This window comes from Elephas maximus, chromosome 26 (assembly GCF_024166365.1).
Source record: "Elephas maximus indicus isolate mEleMax1 chromosome 26, mEleMax1 primary haplotype, whole genome shotgun sequence".
Taxonomy (NCBI): domain Eukaryota; kingdom Metazoa; phylum Chordata; class Mammalia; order Proboscidea; family Elephantidae; genus Elephas; species Elephas maximus.
The window spans coordinates 5095489-5111799 of NC_064844.1; positions in this window are offsets into that span (position 1 = coordinate 5095489).

Sequence of the window (16311 nt, forward strand, 5' to 3'; positions counted from 1 at the left end):
CCCTATTTGTATTTACTGTGTTCACATCTCAGTATATTCCCCACGGTGTGGCTACAGTGATCATTCTCAGATGGCTCTCTGTTATCTCAGGGAGGAGGAAGACAAGGCTTAGCAAGGCCTGCAAGTCTCTGGCTTGTCCCTTTCACACCCATGCTCATCTCAGTCCCTTTTGCTTTCTGTCCTGGCCACCTGTCCTTTCATCCCCTTATCCTTGCCATGCCTCCTCATGCCCTCAGCCTGCCATTTACACACATAGTGTTTCCTGCAGGGACCCACTATTTTAGATCATATGTGCTCATACCTCAGATTTCAACTAAAAAAATCTGTATCACAAAGACCCTTCTTTTCTTTTCTGACCATATCAAATTCCCCTCTTAAGATATATAGAGCACTGTTATTCTTCGGTAGAACTTTCAAAGGTAATTTTACAATCACGTGTGTATGTGTGTGTGTCTGCTGTGATCATTGGATGACTGTAAATTTTATGTAGTTAGGAACCATGTCTTTTTGTAACTACCATATATCCCTGGTGATTTGGACAATGCTTGACACATAAAAGATGCTCGATACTTATTTATTTAGTGCATTGAGCAAAAGTTGTTGAAGAGTTTTAGGCAGGCATCTTAGGTAGTCCAATACATATTTTGAGATGCTCACTCCTGCTGCTTTGAGAGAATTGCATTGGAGGAGGGCAAAGGTGAAGAAGACAGCAGAGTCAAAAGGCTGCTGTAGTAATCCAGGTGATAGGTCATTATGGTCTGTATGGAAGTGATCACAGAGCAGATCTTAAAAAGTGGTTGTTTTGACATGAGTTTGGAGAAAGATTTGGTGAGGTTTGCTGATATTGGCTGAGGAGGATGCAGGATAGAAACCAGTTAAGGATAATTTCTAGGGTTGTGGGTACATACTGATAATATTTATTCAGATGAAGAAAATTCATATGGGGAGAGCAGGTCTGTCAATGGACAGTGCCCAGTAAGATACTGGATTGGTTTATCTGGAGGCCGAGGGTAGAGGCCTAAAGCGGAGACATAAATTTATGTATCATCTGTATATAGCTTTTATTTAAAGTCATAGGAATAGGTAAAATCATATTAGAAGATAGTGTAGTGAGACAGGGTGTCTAATGGCTAATTTTACGTGTCACGTTGGTTAGGTTGTGGTTTTCAGTTGTTCCCTGTAACAACTGGATATAAAAGGAATCTTGATGACTAATCTCATCATATAAAATATTAGTTCAAGCTAGATAATGGACTAAAACGGAAAGTTAAAGCTGTAAACAATATAGAAGAAAACACAGGAGTGAATCTTTACAACTTTGGGGTAGGCAAATCATTCTTAGCCAGAACCCACAAAACTCCCCACTACATTTAAAAGAAAAAGGAACTGATAAATTGGATTTATATGAAATTAAAAGTATCTATTTGTCAAAATACACCATCAAGAAAATGACCGGCAAAACATAGGCTGGGAAAAGATATTTATAATTAATATATTTGACAAAGGACATTAAGAATATAAAAAGAACCCCACAACTCAGTAATAAAAAGGTAAACAATCCAATTTAAATTGCTGGTAAAAAAAAAACTTGGAAGATATTTTAGAAGAAAATATTCAAAGGACACTCCTCCCCAAGATGGCCACGTATGCAGTTGAGAATCTCAATCCCACTTACAACAACTAAAGAAAAAAGAAACAAAATAGAACAGTAACGGGGTGGAGCCAAGGAATTCAGGACTCTGGAAACTAGTGCAAGAGGCAAAACACCTGGCCCAAAGCTGTAGCAAGTACTAACCTGATGACAAGGTAAGAAAGTATTTCTCTCTATTACCAAAGATCTCCTCCTTCCCAACCCGCACAGCACTGAGGCTGGGATTCCTGAACATGGACCATGAATCAGCAAATGTCCTATTATATATATATAAACTTTGACAACAATAAAAAATAGAAAAAAAAAAAATTTGGATGTCCAAGAAGCATAGGATGATGAGCTACTCAACATCATTAGTCATGAGAACAAACAGATAAAAACGACCACAGGAAACCACTTCTCACTCATCAGACTAGCAAAGCTTTCAGACCAGCAATATTGAATCATGGTGAAGAGGTAAAGCAGCCCGAGCGCTCAGACATTGCTGGCGGGAGTATAAAGTGATTCGATCACTTCGGAAAACTGTTGGGAAAGTTCTTGGAAAGCTAGATATGCCTTGTCTATGACCCAGCAATTCTACTCCTAGATATTTACCAAGAGAAAAGAAAACATACGTTCACATGAAAACCTGTACTTCGACGTTCACAGTAGCTTTATTCGTAACAGCCCCAAAAGGGAAACTGAAATGTTCATTCACAGGAAAACGGATAAATCAATTGTTCTGGAATACTTCACGTGGTAGGCAGAATTCTAAGATGGACCCCCAAATCGCTACCCCCTGATGTACACACAGGCCCCGTTTATTCCCTCCGCTTGCATGTGGCAGGACCTCTGAATACCATGAGATCTCACTCGTATACAGGATACACGAACAGGTTTTGCAGATATAATTAAGGATTCGAATCAGTTGCTTCTCTGAGCTAATTGAATAATCCTCTATTTTTACTCAGCATAAGGTCTTCTAGTTTCATTCATGTTTTTGCTTTCATCAATAGTTTGTTTCACTTAATTGCTGTGTAGCATTTCATTGTATATTTTTAACGTATCTGCCAGTTGACGGGCATGTAGTTTGTCTCCAGTTCTGAACTATCATAAATAAAGTTGCTCTGAACATTCTGGTACAATTTTTTTGTGTGTACATATGACTTTGTTTCTGCTGGTAAGTATCTTGGGTTAGAATTGCTGAGTTACAGGCTAGACACATACTTAGTTTCATAAAGAAATGAAAGATCTTTACCAACGTATGGGACCCCAGGTTTCACACCCTCTCCAATATTTGGCACACGCCATCTCGATGATTTTGCACCTGCTGTTCCCTCTGTCGGAAACCCTGGTGGCGCAGTGGTTTGGTGCTACAGCAGCTAACCAAAAGGTCAGCAGTTCAAATCCACCAGATGCTCCCAGGAAACTCTACAGGGCAGTTCTACTCTGTCCTATAGAGTTGCTATGAGTCGGAATCAACTCGACAGCAATGGGTTGGTTCCCTCTGTCAGGGAAATGTTTCCCTTAGATGTGACCGTGACTTCCTCACTCACCTCCTTCAACTGTTTTTTCAAAAGTCCGTTTCTCAGTGTGGACTTCCTTTTCCATCTTGTTTAAAACTGCTTCCAGAGCATCCTCCTGCTACCCACCCACTGCGCTGTCTTCCTTCTTCTTTAATTTTCAGGTTACTGTCTATGCCTCCCAGTGGATTGGGAACTCCATGACTGCAGAGGACATTTGCTGCCTGTTCACTCTTGCATTCCTTATCCATATAAAAGTATTCACTCAATATATGTTTGTTGAATAAGTGAATCCCTGCAAAGACATGTGGAGGGGATAGAGGCTCAACAAGACTCTTCATATCTGCAAAACGCACTTTCACTTGCAGTCAAAAGTCATCGAAGGACAAAGTTCAAATACTTGTGTGAATTCTACTCACCTGATTCACCAGTTGGATTCTCTTTCCCTTTGCCTGAACCTAAGAAGGGACAACAGTTGAGAAAGCGATTTGTCATGACTGGTGGTGTATGGCTCAATGCCTAGCCCTGAAGGAATATTTTTTTTTTCTCAAAGCCAGTGACTACAAATTTTAAGAGATGGAGTAGATGTTTTTCCAAACTAATTTTAACCTCTGGAACACTTAAATGGTTAAAAAAAAAAAGTCTGAAATGTTTGCAACTCTTACCTCATTATGTGTTGTGTATCACTCATGCAGAGGAAATACATTCCGTAGTTTAATTGTATATTGTTTCCTGAAATTGTTTTAAAATCCACTTATCTTCCCAGAATCATTTGTCTTGTTAATGAGACTCTCCTTTGGATACATTGAGAAAAGTTTTGGAATTGGTACAGCTGTTCAGGGCATCATGATTAAACCTTTGCTTCTCTCTTTTTCCTCTTTGATGATTTTATTTATGACTCTGACTCTTACTCACCAGAATAAGGGCACGGGTTCTCAAGGTAGCCTCAGTAGTGACAGAAAAGATGTGGCGGATTTTGTTTTAAAGATGTTTGTATTATTGAATACTAACATCTTTCTGTATAAAAAAGGATTAGGTCTTGAAAGATAGTTTTCAAACATATTTATTTCTTAGTCCACAAAGCATCAAGGAGGCTTAAGCTGCAGTCAAGAAATACACCGCTACCAGTTAGGAAATGTGCTCTTTCTTTAAAGCTTTACAAACAGGCATATTCCTTTCTTTCTTGATAATGTGACCGTGGTGCTATTTTCAAATTATTAATGTGATTTTCTTATGTGCCTTTGTGAATTTATGATATTGGCTGTTTTCTGCCTCAAGCACCCATTAACTTTGGAGAAAATTTGTATTTATTAAATAAAGGAATAAACCCATTGCTGTCAAGTCGATTCTGACTCATAGGGACCCTATCGGACAGAGCAGAACTGCCCAATGGGATTTCCAAGGAGTGGCTGGTAGATTTGAACTGCCAACCTTTTGCTTAGCAGCCGAGCTCATAGGGTTTATTAAAGAATGAATGTATAGAAAAATGTAGTGCAATTATTGTCCTTGGGTAGATATTCCAAGTTTTCCCCTGTGCCCCTTTCTTACATTTTTAGGATATCTAGGTGGGTTTTTTTTTTAGGGTCAGGTAATAAAGACTCATTTCAAAGTCTGACCCATAATGTAGACAAGATACCCATTTTGCTTATGATACCAGGACTAGCTCTCCTACAGAAGGAAGCCACAACTAAGGAGAATTAAAATAAAAAACAATTTCCAGCCCCAGAGAGCTATGGGAAGATGGAGAGAGAGAGAGAGAAGCAAGGGATGAAATAAGGATATATACATGTAACTATATATATTAGAGAGAGAGCCCTGGTGGCACAGTGTTTAAGAGCTTGGCTGTAACCAAAAGGTTAGCAGTTAAAACCCACTAACTGCCCTTAGAAACTCTACGGGGCAATTCCAGTCCATCCTATAGTGTCGTTATGAGTCAGAATCAATCGACAGCAATGGGTTCGGTTTTACATATATTTAACTTATTTTTCCATTTTAGCTCTAAGTCCTATGTGAAAGATGGAGTCTCACATATACTGTATGTACTGTGAATAAGAATTAGGTAATATTTTAAGCATTATTTAAGTAGTTCTTTAAGAAGAAAGTTAGAACAAAGATTCAAACGCTTTCTGACTAGGAGAAGGAGTCACACTGTGTGCGTGCATGCGTGCGTGTGTGTGTGTGTGTTTGTGTGTGGTGAGGTCATTCACAGGGTGGTCGGCTGATTACTGCAAGGCTAGTGAGCATCTCCAGCTTAGCTGAACACACTATTTTCTACAATAGATAGGGTTTACAGGCTTTGTGGTTATCACGGGGCTGCAGTTAAGATTACATTTTAGGAGATTGAATAAAATCTTGATGTTAAACTGCTGAGTGACTTGAAGGGCCTTCTGCTCTCTTTCAATAAAAGAATATATAAAGAACTACGGAGCATAATTAGCTTTAATTTTAAAATAACTTCTATCAGCAGCACTCTTTGTGTTTCTGGAATCACCAGACTGTCTATGATGTAAAACTCTGTATAATGCTCATGGCATTGGCGTGGATTAGATATATTGATATTGGGTCCTTTTCCTTGCCAGGCCCTAGAATGTGGGTTGGAGGGAGGCTAATATTCTTATTTTTAGGGGTGGGGTTGAGAAGGAGAGCAAGGCAGGAGACACTGTCTTGGGAAACACAAGGCATAGGCATCCTTGGTCTTCAGTGTTCTCCAGCCTCAACCTCCTTCATGGGTTAATGAATTGAGTTGCCAGATTCAGCACATAAAAACACAGGGCACCCTATTAAGTTTGAATTTCAGCTAAACAACAAATAAGTATTTAACGTACGTATATCTATACAACATTTGTGACACACTTATAATAATAAAAAAGATCTGAAATTCAAATTTAACCTGTATTTTATCTAGCAACTCTAACTGGGAGCTGCCTGACCAGGAGATTCCCAGCACTATTGTTCCTGTCCTGTGTTTCCAGCTGGCCACGAGGCCCGTAAATGTCCCCATTGGTATTTGTTCCCAGAGTGGACAACTGCCATCAGGTCATGGCGAACTGCAGCCAGGACAAAGAGGGGTTTGGATTGTGAAGAAGGGAGTTTAGAACGTCTGATCGGCTCACTGCAAAGGTTTGCCCTGGTCATTTCAGTAATTTCACAATAATGAAATTCTGCATCTTCATATTTTGAACCCTGTTTATTATGGCAAGTTTTTATTCTTTTCTCTAACCTCTTTTCTATCTCATAGAAGACAATAATAACTGTATTTTATGCAAATAACACACACCTTCTGCATTTATTTGAAAGTTGCACCATTCCTGAGAAGTACTTTCATAAGGGCAGCTATTCTTTTTTTTTTTATTGTTACTGTAAAATAATTAGCATAGTGTGCTTACAAAAATACCTTGTGGGGGGAGGGCATGGTTGGCAAACAATATAGAAAATAAATATAGAATATAGAAATATAGAATATAAAAATATAGAAAGCATGCATTATTTGAGTAAAAAATACAGTGGCTTAGTTTTGAATTAAGAAAGTTTGTATAACAATAAGATTATTTGCCCTTAAGTCTTCTCAACAAATAGTTCTGTGATCCATAATTCCTTTTAATTTTTTACAAAGATTCAAAATGTGAGTCTTAAATTTTGAAGCTTAAAACTGTGATTATAAAGACTAGAGAGGGAGAGACTCATCAGTAAATAAGGGTTTTCTTGACATCTCATTTGGACGCTAGAAACTGGCCCCTGAAAGGCTGCTCTTGACCAGTCAGATGGCCAGCTACAGTAAAGCTCGGCTATCTTGGCTAACCGTAGTTTCAGTGTGGGATATTAATGGCGGCATGGTAGAGGAGGCCCATTAATAGATGACTCTGGTTGAAGGCAACAAGTATCCGTCTAAAGAGATCCAATTAGAGTTTTATGGGAACTCAGCAGAGCCTACGGCATTTATGAGAAAGATGTAGCTGAGGTCACTCAGTGGCAAATCTGGTGTATTGCTGAGTTGAAGGAAAAGACTTGGTGTTATACCAACTGCAGACTTCAGTAGGCGTGCTAGCAAATAGTCACATCAAGTGTACAAGATACACCACCCAGTGATCAGAGCCCGTCTTTTCTCCTTAAGTCACGTAAGCTATACCCTTCCCGTTTTATAAGAGTCCATGGTTGGCAGAAGCAACTCATTGATCAGCTACTACCTGAAAGGTTGGTTGTTTTGAATCCATCCAGAGGTACCTTGGAAGAAAGTCCTGTCAATCTACTTCCCAGCAATCACAGCCTTTGAAAACCCTACGGAACACAGTTCTGCTCAGACAAGTGGGGTCTCCATGAGTCAGAATTAACTCAAGAGCAACGGTTTTTCTTTCTCTTTCCTTTTTTTCTCTTTTTATACCCTGTCTTCATATAGGGAAAGAAGCAGGGGAAGGAGGAAGTTATCTGGAAAATAGCACTTTCTTCCAGTCAAGGCACCCTTCTCTCTGCTGCTTCTATATCACATATTCTTGGATTTATTGCACAAATAAAAATATGTGCAATTATTTCTTCTATCTTTCTATCTTTGATATGACTGTGAGGAACTTGAGGGTAAATACCGTGTCTCGCTGGACTTGGTAAAGTGTCTGGCATGAGAAATCAAACATTTGAGATGTTGAATTTCACAAAAAACATGGTAGCAAAAGGAGATATGTGCCAAAGACATACAGGCATACACGGCTAAAACCAATCTTCTCTCCTCCGCCTCCCTCCCCTGCCCTCCGTCTTTTTCTCCGTCTCTCTCTCCGTCTCTCTCTCCATCTCTCTCTCTCCCATCTACCTACCTATATTGTCTACCTATCTCTATCCTCCCCAGCTACCTAGGTATCTCTGTATCTATCTTTGTAGGTATCTATTTATCTCTCTCTCTATCTTATCCAATATTCATAGGAAAAATCTAGAAAATACAACTAAGTTAAAACCAATGAAAAAGAAATGATTTCCATTTGTAATGAGAGTTATGACAAAAGCATACAAAGGCTGGGATACTTGATTCTGTGGATGGTCAGAGAACGCCTCTCCATGAAGGGAATTTAAGCTGGGCTGTAATGCACTCAAAGTGTAAGATCATTAATGGAAGAGAGAGCAGACTGTGCAAAGATCCAAAGGCTGGACGTAGCTTCCTAGTTTTGAAGAACTTAAAGAAGATTAACATGGCTGCAATATAAAGATCAAAGGAAACACTCATAGAAATCTATATAAGAGATGGAAAGCAAGGCCTTTATAGGCCTTGGTAAGATCCTTGAGTTTATTGGGTTGTACCTGCAAGCACTAAAATTGAAATATATGCAACATACTTGTAATTTGTCTGCAGAATATATATTAAATCACATCTTGTTTATAGGAAAAAAAGATAGCCATGACATTTTCCATTGTGAAATAATTCTAATTAATTAATATTTGAAACCAAAAGGGATAATTCAAGGTTGTTGTTATTGTTTGGTGCCGACTCACAGTGACCCTGTGTACAACAGAACGAAACACTGCTCGGCCCTGAGCCATCCTCACAATCGTTATGCCTCAGCCCATTGTTGCAGCCACTGTGTCAACCCATCTCCTCAAGGGTCTTCCTCTTTTTCACTGGCCCTCTACTTTACCAATTTGAGGTGCACGGTTGAAAAATGGAGGGATGTAGACAGATTTGTGTTCTAAACACACCTTTGGGATTTTTTACCTGTATGTGGCAGATGCATGAATTTGGTCAGCTTTTTTCTTTCTTACAGCTTCACCTTTGTTTTTAGCCATGAGTCTTATCAGCACAAACCCAGATTCAGTTCTAACTAATCTGTTTTATTTGTAGCAGACCATGGCTTTTTCAAGAATTGAGGGAGAGCCAGGATTTGACTGGGTCCTGCTCCTGGGTGCGGGCTCTTGCCAGAAGGAGGTTGTCAAGGCATGTGATCTTAGGAAGACAATTCATTCTGTGTCAGGGACTTATATTTTGAGAACTATATGGAAAATTAGAAAGCTAAGTTTTGAAAACCCAAAGCCTACTGATTCTTCATGTATGTCGAGGAATACTTTGTTCTGGAGCATTTTTTCTGAACTGAATTATAACATATTGCTTTCCTTTATGATTCCTACTGTGACTTTAACCAGTGAGCTATATAATTAACTACCTGAAATAGAATTGCAGAGCTCTGTAGCTATTAAAAAAACAAACTAACACAAAACTAAGGGTTAAGACCCTGAGACAAAATTATGAGGGATGCTGTTTTAGGACTTTCTACTCTTTCAGACACTGTGTTCCATGCTTCTCACATATTAATTCCATTCCACACATCAACTCTGCAAGACAGGAATTGTCATTTCCATTTCATATGCAAGAAAATTGAGATTCAGCAAAATTACATTGATTTCTTAAAGTCACAATACAAAGTTACAGACAGAATTCAAACTACATCTGTTTTCATGTCAAACCAATAGCAGCCTTTCCATTATACCATATGTCATGGATTAAATTGTGTCCCCCTAAAATATCTGTCAGGTTGGCTAGGCCATGATTCCCAATATTATATGACTGTGCACCGTTTGTCATCTGATGTGATTTCCCTATGTATTGTAAATCCTGTCCCTATGGTATAATGAGGTGGGATTAGTGGCAGTTATGCTGATAAGACTCAATGTACAAGATTGGATTGCACCTTAAGCCAATCTCTTTTGAGATATAAAAGAGAGAAGCAAGCAGAGAGACAGGGGGACCTCACACCACCAAGACAGCAGCACTGGGAGCAGAATGTGTGCTTTGCACCCAAGGTTCCAGTGTGGAGAAGCTCCTAGACCAAGAGAAGATTGATGTCAAGGACCTTCCTTCAGAGCTGAGAGAGAAAGCTGTCCTCTAGAGTTGACACCCTGAACTTGGACTTCTAGCCTTCTAGACTGTGAAAGAATAAAATTCTGCTTGTTGGAGCCGTCCACTTGTGGTATTTCTGTTATAGCCACACTAGATGACTAAGACACCATGCTACCTTGCTTTCCTTTAAAGAAGGTTTCTATAATATCACGTCTCTTAACCAGGGACTCTACTAACCCATATGGCATCATTATGCAAACAAAAGAGCTCCCCACATTGTCTGGGAAGCCTGGTGTCAAGAGCGGATGCCTTGGCAAACAGAGCACAGGCTGAACTTTAGTCTCTACTCAGCCTCTGAACCAGGAGCCCGCGAGCTGTCATCAACTCACACAACTGTATGTGAGGGCCTTGAGCAAAATGGAAAGTACTTTTTCTCGCAAGTAATTTAAATTAAAAACAAACCTACTTAATATTTGAAAGCCAATTAAATAACTTAAACTGCAGTGCAACAAGATTCAGCCCCTTGATTTCTGGTGAATTACATTATTCTGAATATTAAATCTCATTCCCTGGTATAGTTCTGAGCACAGTTTTCTGTTATATCCTGACAAAATCTATACAACCTTGTTAAAAAATGTGCCTGGCATCTGCTTGATAAAGTGGTTCAATTCTGCTAACTTCTCTCTTTTAATTATTAAAATTGAGTAAAGTAAAATACCTAATTAAATTTCATTAAAAAGTATCTCCTTATTAATTAAACATGTTAACTTGAAAAATTACAGAGGTCCAAAAAGTAACACAAGCATTTGGCAACTATAATAACAGAAATTAAAACTTTTGCTACATCGATCTATTACTGAGCATTTTTAATTTTTCCCCTTTTTGATAACAGGACAATTGGATCGGTCCAGGGCAGGGGCTTCTGGGGTAGAGAGATGATGCTAAAAATCACTTTAAAATGAGGTCTAGCTGTGTGAGTCCTGAGGCTGGGTCACGAATGTAGCATGGCTATCATCTGTCTTCTTCTCCTGAGAGTCGTTCCTTGGAATAGCTGTCATGCTGTGTGGAAGTTCACATCAAGGAAGAAGCCATATCTCGGTGATCTGGCTGAGAGCCCCCGCTGTGGTTCTAGCAAGCATCAATCTCTGGACATGTGAGTGAGGTAGCTTCTGAAGTGACAATTTCATGACAGACCCCCATTCAGGAGCCACCCAGCTATGGCCAATCACCCCACAATAATAGGAGATGAGAAGAATAAATAATTGTTACTGGCTGCTGCCACCAAGTTTGCAATTTGTTAAGCATCGTTAGATAACCAAAGCATTTCTACTTGAAAGAATAGCACATATACACATAAGCATTAGAGAACAGGCAAACCAAAACAAAACGTGTTGCCATCAAGTCAATTCTGGCTCATAGAAGACAGTATTTAAAAGAGCCAAAATATTTCAGGGAAAGGTGAAATCATTGTAGGTCACTGTATCTGGAAAAAAGCTAATGGAGAAAGTAGTATTGGCTGTATCTTGAAGCAGGACTAAGCATAAAATCCATTCAACATGATATGTATTAATAGACGAAATCAAGTACCAAAACCCAAAACCCGTTGCCGTCCAGTCAATGCCCACTCATAGCGACCCTATAGGACGGAGTAGAGCTGCCCCACAGTCTCCAAGGAGCACCTGGTGGATTTGACCTGCTGAGCTTTTCACTCATAGCGACCCTACAGGACGGAGTAGAGCTGCCCCACAGTCTCCAAGGAGCACCTGGGGGATTTGACCTGCCGAGATTTTGGTTAGCAGCCGTAGCACTTAACCACTAGGTACAAAAGATGGACTAGCATTCTACCAAATATAAAATAATATTTTAATGATTTGTTTTTGGAGAAGGTAATTTAAAGAAATTATGAATAAAGAAGCTAGCAAACAACCTTAGTATAAAGTCATGCTCTGTTTGGAGCTGTAATTTTACCAAGGCCTATGAGGCCCTGCTGTCCTAGCACCAGGGGAAAAAAGTGATAGTACTTGAACCATGCAGAAGGGTTGAATGCTTGATACCCCTAATGGAAAATAAAAACATATGGCATTACTACCTTTATAAACCAAAACATGTGCAGTTAAGTAAATATCAGTTAAAAAAATGCCATGATGTAAGTGTTATTTTTCTTATGTTTTCCAAAGAATTTAATAAGCATAAAATTTGTATTGATAAACAGAGAAGACATAAGTCTCTATATTTTTTTTTCCCATCTTGCATTCAGACAATGAAATATTTGCCAAACGATCAATTAAGAAGGACACTAGCCATTACTTTCGGCACAGATTTGCCATCACAAATTTCTCCTTAAATTTTCAAGACCTCCTGGCTAAAAGATGATTACACAGCATAATGTTTTTTTCTGCACCCAGTCAAAGTGTAAATCTTTAAATAGACAAAATGTTCAATAATGTCATTTCCTTACAGACTTGTTGACTATTCATCACTAAATTAGAATCTCTCATTTTATCTTTCTCTAGAAGAGAATTTGAACTAATTCAGACACATGGTGGTAAATTAAGCTGTTCAGCAATCCCTGCCTTCCTCTCTCTTTGGGAGAAGTGGACTTCTCTATTTCACGGACTCAGAGTTGGCCATGTAACTGGTTGTAGCCAATTGGATGTGGGCAGCAGTAACCCGTTCTGACTTCTGAGAGCCTCGGCAATGAAAGAGAACACCCCTGCGGTCTTAGTTATCTAGTGTTATTATAACAGAGGAAACCCTGATGGTGTAGTGGTTAAGTGCTTCAGCTGCTAACCAAAAGGTTGGCTGTTCAAATCCATGTGGTGCTCCTTGGGAACTCTATGGGGCAGTTCTACTCTGTCCTATAAGGTCACTATGAGTCAGAATTGAAATACTATAAGTGGGTGGCTTTAACAAACAGAAGTTTGTTTTCTCACAGGTTAAGAATTCAGGGCATTGGCCCTAGGGGAAAGCTTTCTTTTTGTAGGCTCTGGGGGAAAACCTTTGTGTAGGCTTCTCTAGCTGATCATCCTTGGAGTTCCTGGGCTTGTAGACTGGTCAGCCTTCATTGTCTTCAGATACTGTGGGTCTTCCGCTTGTGTTTAATCGCTTCTGTACCAAATCTGCTCTTTTATATCTCAGGAGTGATTGGCTTAAGACACACCCTACAGCGATATGACCTCATTAGCATAACAAAGAAAGTCATGTGGCCCTTTGGAAATACATCCTCAATCTATTTGATGGGTAAAACATTTTTGAATAATAATAATTTTTGTTTCTTTAATACTTCTTAAGCTACTGTGGTGCTTGATTCTTATAATAGCCGTATAAAATATCTAGGACTGTTTCTAAAACATATGATAATTTAAAAAATGACAAAGGGTATATTTCATATCCTGAAAGAATTGTTGAATTATTCAATAAGTAACTGAATCCATTTGGAAGGTAACAAGTAAAATCAGATCTCTTCCTTAAAAATCTATCTCATTTCTTTTTTCTAATTGGGTTAAATATTTACTGTAAAATGAAACCATAATTGTACTAAAATAAATACAGATGGATATTTAAATACCATCGGTATTAAATGGCCATTCTAAGCATTAGGGTAAAGTTTGAAGTTACAAAGAAAGATGGTATGATACAACCATATCAAACACATTTTAACATAAGTATATTAAATATTGGCAAAAAACATTAATAAGCAAATACCCAGTTAGAGACAAATCTGCAGCATATATTACTAATTCAGCTGAGATTCTGTGAGGAAAATGGAAATAAACATACACAACGGGGTAACTGAGGACATTTTAATAAAGGGTTGCTGTTCGTTGCTGTAGAGTCCGTTATGAGTCACTCATGGCGATCTGATATGTTGCATAGAACTGCTCCATAGGGTTTTCAAGGCTGTGACCTTTCTGAAGCATATTTCCAGGCCTGTTGTCTTAGTTACCTAGTGCTGCTATAACAGAAATGGCTTTAACAAAGAGAAATTTATTCTCTCACATTTAGGGGGCTAGAAGTCTAAATTCAGGGTGCCAGCTCCAAGGGGGAAGGCTTTCTCTGTCACCTCTGAAGGAAGGTCCTTGTCATCAATCTTCCTCGGTTGAGGAGCTTTTCAATGCAGGGACCCCGGATCCAAAGGACGTTCTATGCTCCTGGGGCTTCTTTCTTGGCGGTAAGAGGTCTCCCTGTCTCTCTGCTTGCTTCTCTCTTTTGTATCTCAAAACAGATTGATTTAAAATGAAACCTAATCTTGTAAATTGAGTCCTGCTTCATCGACGTAACTGCCTCTAATCCTTCCTCACTAACATCATAGAGATAGGATTTACAACACTTAGGAAAATCACATCACATCATAAAATGGTGGACAACTACACAATACTGGGAATCATGGCCTAGCCAAGTTGACACATATTTTGTGGGGACACAATTCAATCCATGACACCTGTTTCTCCAATGCACCTCTGGATAGGTTTGAACCACTAACCTTTCAGCTAGTAGCCTAGCACTTAACTGTGTGCACCACCCAGGGGCTTTAATAAAATAACTTCTTATAAATGTATGGGCGGGGTTAAGGAGAACCCTGGGATGAGAAACAGTTGGGTGGAAGCCATTGCCTCCACTAGACCTGAAGGTGCAGGGTGGGGGCTTGTAGTTACCAGGAACTGGTGAGACCAGTAGCCATAAAAAGGCACTGCCTAACAAGAGCTGTGATTTATGGTAAAAAAAACCCAGTCAATGATAATTCTACAACTGGTAGTCCAGCAGGCACAGAGTTGAAAGTGTAAATATTCCAACTTCTCTCTTCTCCCCACCCTCTGGTTTCCTGTTGGTGCCTGTTATTGGCACAAACTAACCAGAAGTCAGAGGACAAGGTAGACCAACTTATGTAACCCATAAAGATCAGTACCCAGGAGTACAGAGCAGAATAGAGAGTGGGTTTGCAGGGATACATGGAGAATATTCCAGCATAGTCTTCTTATCGTACAGTTTGATGTCCACTTTTGTCCTTTTACCAGATGAAAAAGCTTTGTCTAGGCTCAGAGAACATGTCACATCGGCTATTGTAAAATCACAGCACGATGTCAATTTCGTCATAGTCTCACCTAAAACCAAACCATTAACAATTATCAGTGCTCTTAATAGCATGCCCCAGAAGGAGATAAATAATTACCCTAAAATATAGCTGATATGGGCCTACTTCTATGGCTAGTCAGTAGCCTTTAGTTGATTAATTTATCTTCCTTCTTCCACAGCTTAATCTAACTTCCCCTCAATCCCTTCCAGGGTCATGGCTGGATGGGGATCATTACCTGATGGTATGATCCAAATGTTTATTTCCACACTATCTGAATACTTGGTGGTCCATGGGCTGCAGTTTTCTATCTATCAAGAAATTGGGTAAAGGATAATTAAGAAGTGCCCCCAGTGAACAAACAGACTTTATTGTGACAGTCGTGTTGGGGTAATCCAATCATCCTGTCTAGTACAGGCACCAATTGCCTGTCATTTGGTTCAGCAGCATCAGAAAACTGTAATGGCCGAGTAATAGTCCCAGCTTCCAACTTCACCAAATTATGATTGTATTCACTGCTGGGATCATTCTTGGGCCGTGGAGTCCATTCGGACCCACAGCGACCTAGAAGACAGAGTAGAACTGCCCCAGAGGGTTTCCAAGGAGAGCCTGATGGATCCTAACTGCTGACCTTTTGGTTAGCAGCTGTAACTCTTAACCACGACGCCACCAGGGTTTCCACTTAACCACCAGAAAGTAGAAATTCTTCAAGTGGGTTACCAGGTGTCATAGCAAAAGCAGCCGTTCCACTTCAGCCCTTTGTTTCTGGACACCTGCATTCTAATATTGGGGCAGACAGCACCAGATATCGATGGGTTGCTGGTTTAAAATACACTAAACAAAACAAAACAAACAACAAAACAGTTGCTGCTCAGCCAATTCCAACTCGTGGTGACTCGGTGTGCGACACAGTATAACTGTGCTCCACAGGATTTTCAATGGCTAATTTTTGGGAAGTGGATCATCAGACTTTTCTTCTGAGTCACCTTGGGTGGACCCAAACCTCTAATCTTCAGGAACATACCTTAAAGGACAGCATCCTGGTCTCACAATGTATTATTAGCCCATAACAGAGTCTTTAGCAGGCCGTTCTACTGTTCCACCAAGACAGCTGTCTCGGGATCTGTTTTCATCAGAGGCAAGTTGTATGTCATAACGTGATGATGAATTAGTCATTCTGAAAACCCACAGTAGGATAGACAGGGAAAGCAAATCCATATATGGAATATGTAACTATTCCTTAGAAGACAAATTACTGCCTCCTCAATGATGCAAA